The sequence below is a fragment of the Paroedura picta genome, unplaced genomic scaffold (genome assembly GCF_049243985.1).
Source record: "Paroedura picta isolate Pp20150507F unplaced genomic scaffold, Ppicta_v3.0 Ppicta_v3_sca80, whole genome shotgun sequence".
Taxonomy (NCBI): Eukaryota; Metazoa; Chordata; class Lepidosauria; order Squamata; family Gekkonidae; genus Paroedura; species Paroedura picta.
Window position 1 is genome coordinate 1 of NW_027518676.1, and position 3,824 is coordinate 3,824.

Genomic DNA, 3,824 nt, shown 5'->3' on the forward strand with positions numbered 1-3,824 from the left:
TAAGTTGTGTGTACGTAAGAAAATATTTCTTAAGATACGCTCTTTTTGAAAGGCATCCTGTTAAACAGAGCTTCTGTCTGCAATGTAGAAAAGTTACACTGAAGAATTACATTGTTACTGGCTCCGCCTCTTACGGCAGCCATTTTGTGGTTGGCTCTGACTCTTACAGCATCTATTTTGGGGTTGAGCCCACCGTCCAGTGTCATAATTCCAGCGCTGCCTGCATGGTCAAAAAGGCTAGGCATGGTTAGGTCAAGAATACAGGCTATGCCTGAGCTGGAATTTTAAGAAGTAATCTGGATTGGGAGCTATTGCTGGCGAAGAGGTCAGAATGCTAGACAAGGCCTAGACATAGAGACCCAGGTTCAAATCCCAGTTCAATTGTGAAGCTCAGGCACCTTTTTTGCAAGGCTAAATGAATGCCACTTTGAGTACCTTGAAGGAACGATGGGATAAAAATGAAATACATAGCAAGGACTTACGGGAGAAACTTCTTTCTTTCAGAATTGTAAATGTAGTGTGGGATGTCGAAAGCCCCAATGATGTTGAAAATATGGACTCTATAAAGCAAGAAGAAAGCACCATTGAAAACATTCTTTGAAACAAATCATTTGAAATACTTTATTTAATGTTCCAGGAAAAGCTTCACTATTTGGGTTAATTTATCCTTTGTTGGATTATTCTATCATCCTAGTTGTAATGTGTAAGCAATCAGCCACTTGGTCCCAACTTGTAGAACAAAAATCCCAATCAGGATGTCTGCTTATTCATTTGTTGATTGGGGAGAATTTGGACGTTATGTTTTATGATGTTGTTTACCTGCCCTGCGATGTACTGGAATGGCAGGCAAGAAAAATAAAGTATTTATGTACTCATTTATTGGTTTATTTAGTAAATCTTACTAACCCTATTCCACCAAGGTAAAAGGAAAACATCCCTAGCAGAAGTTGTCCCTGTCCCTCTAGTTAAACTTATAAAAATCAGGACGAAATAAAAGTAGAGTCACCACTAATAAAGGAAATTATAACAGGGACAAGGGGAGCCAGCATTAAGTCACACAGAGTTTCTCATTAAAAAGAGGCTTTAAAAGGTTCCTAGCTAATACTCTGTAGATTAAGATATGCAACTTCCTTGACATGTCATTTCAATAGGAGAACAAAATTATAACTCCTATAAGAGATCTAGTCTCTAAAGGAAGGGGGGGAGGGAAATGTTAATTGAGTTTTAAATGAGAGATGTCAACAGGGAGGGCCAGAAACAGGGCAATTAACAGAATCAGACTGCAACAAAGTTCCCCCTGCTTGGTTCATTTCCCTGTATGAATGGATGCCAACGTACATGGTCTCATCCACGGCCTGGCTGCACTCCAGGACGGCTGCTTCCACCGTGGACCTTTCAATCATGTTACACGACACTGCAAAGAACAGTTCACAGAATTAAAACAGCAGCCCTCTGAAATGTGGGGTAGAAAACAAAGCAGACGGAGTGCCTTCAATCACTTGACTTCGAAAAAGAAACCACTACGGCAGGGGTAGTCAAACTGCGGCCCTCCAGATGTCCATGGACTACAATTCCCATGAGCCCCTGACATCTGGAGGGCTGCAGTCCAAAGTGACAAATAGATTTGTATGGTTGAATCACTGCCGGCCATTAAGGTTGATGGTGCCATTAAAGTCAACGGGAATTTTCCCCTTTCTAGTTATTTTATTTCCATTTATTTATTTTATTTTATTTTCTGATTTCTATACCGCCGCTCTCGATTGACTCCTGGCGGTTTACAATAAAATGATAAAAACACAGTTAAGCCCCTAAAAACACCCCTTACTACAATTAACAAGATGGCAGTCTATCTGAATTCCAAAAAACTCCACCTCCCCATGTTCAGGACAGGGATCAAAAGTGCTTTCCCTGGGAGTGGGGCTCTGACCTGACACACACATTGGGGAGCCACTGATGGTAACTCCGGGACCCTGTACTGGCCTCAACCATATGCCTGGCGGAAGAGCTTCGTCTTACAGGCCCAGCAGAAAGATGGTAGTTCCGACAGGGCCCTTAGCTCCTCCGGGAGTTCATTCCACCAGGATGGGGCCAGGACCGAAAAGACCCTGGCCTGGGTTGAGGCCAGGCGGATGTCCTATTGCTTTTGCAGCAGCTACCACCTTACTACAAGAGCCAAATACAGGATCAAGAAGCCGCCTGTTAGCTCTCCCACCGCTTAGGGTCTTCTGTCTGTCATCGCCCAGTCATAGAATCATAGAGTGGGTACCTCCAGGGTTATCTAGTCCAACCCCCTGTGGAATGCAGCAAATTCACAACTACCTGCCCACCCACAGTGACCCTGATTCCATACCCATATGATGCCCCTTCCCCCACAAAAAAACAATCTCTGGCCAGTCTGGCTTGGAGGAAATTTGCCTCTAGACCTCCAAGTGACGATAGGCATTTCCTTGGGCATGCAAGGAAGGGCCCCCAGAGACCAGTGCCCAAGTCTTTTCCATCGTGCCTATGGAAGATGTGCATTCTACACTCTTCAGAGCATATTAGAAAATGAATAATCTACTTACATGGTTGTTTTTCAACAGCATCAATTATATTTTCTATCATATCTTCAAGCTCCACTTCACTAACAGCTTGAAGAGCTTCCGTGAGATATCTAGTCGCCTCACTGATTAAAGGAGAAAGAGAGAGAAAGTGAGCCAAGACTTTCTACATCACCTTCACTTTAAGCTTTATTTAGTTTCAAATTTGTATGCTGCCCTTCCCTAAAGGCTCAGGGTGGCTCGCAACAAATAATAAATAAAACAATGATTTAAAACATCTTAAACAATTAAATTTGCATTAAAACAGTCTGAAAACTCACCACCTACTCTCTGGTGGGAAGGATGGGAATTATAGAATTATAAATTGGAAAGGGATCTCCAGGGTCATCTAGTCCAACCCCCTGCAGAATGCAGGAACTCACAACTACCTGCCCACCCACAGTGACCCCAATTTCATGCCCAAGTGACACCCTCCCCCCAAAAAATCTCCAGAATCCAGCCTGGACTGGAGGAAATTCACCGACGATCCCACAGTGGTGATTAGCAGTCCCCTGGGTATGCCAGGAAAGGACACAAAAGACGAACACTGGCACATCCCTTCCTGCCCATCCACTCACCATCTGCCTAAGTTCATTAATAAGGGACTGTGTAGTTGTTAAAATACTAGATGTTGTTAAAATACTAAGGATGTACAGATATTCATCATTCATGTAAGAAGGTCAGTTTATCAACGATATTTCTATTTATCTTCCTCAAACACAGGCCTGGTAGAACAGCTCTGGCTTACAAGGCCCGCAGAACTGTTTCAACTCCTACAAGGCCCTGATCTCACTCGGAAGAGGGGTGGTATCCGGGACATGTCTGGGTATCCGGCCTCTGCTTCCTGCTGCACGGGTCAATCTGGGGACGCCAGCTTTGATTGGGCCAGAATGTGCTACCTTCGAGGGTGGTGGAGTCTCCTTCGTTGGAAGAGACGGGATGAGCACCTCCCAGGAGTGTGTGATTTTGTTTAAGTCCCAGAGAAGGTGGCGGACTGGTCTGTGTGGCCTTCTGTGGTCACTTCCAGCTCTGTGTGATTCTGATCCTGAAGACTTTGCAGAGAAAACATTGCAAACCGCGCCTGAATGTCTCTTGACTTAAAAACTCGACAGGGTTTTCCTAAGTCAGCTGGGACATGAGTGCACACTCTACCTCCAGGTTAAGAAATCGTCGTGGTCAGCTGGAGGCTCTCCCAGTAGGCCACCAGAAGAGCCTTAAGATCTTCAAATACCAACATGTTTGTGG

The 3,824-nt window shown here is 44.4% G+C and overlaps 1 long non-coding RNA gene across 1 annotated transcript; it reads right to left on the reverse strand.

Annotated features, from left to right (window-relative positions):
- Positions 1 to 471: 471 nt before the first annotated feature.
- LOC143828601 (uncharacterized) lies at positions 472 to 2,902 on the reverse strand. The gene is made up of 4 exons (XR_013227755.1): positions 2,861 to 2,902; positions 2,565 to 2,665; positions 1,339 to 1,414; positions 472 to 560 (listed from the first exon to the last, which is right to left on the reverse strand). It is a non-coding gene; the product is annotated as an uncharacterized LOC143828601 (long non-coding RNA).
- Positions 2,903 to 3,824: the final 922 nt, after the last annotated feature.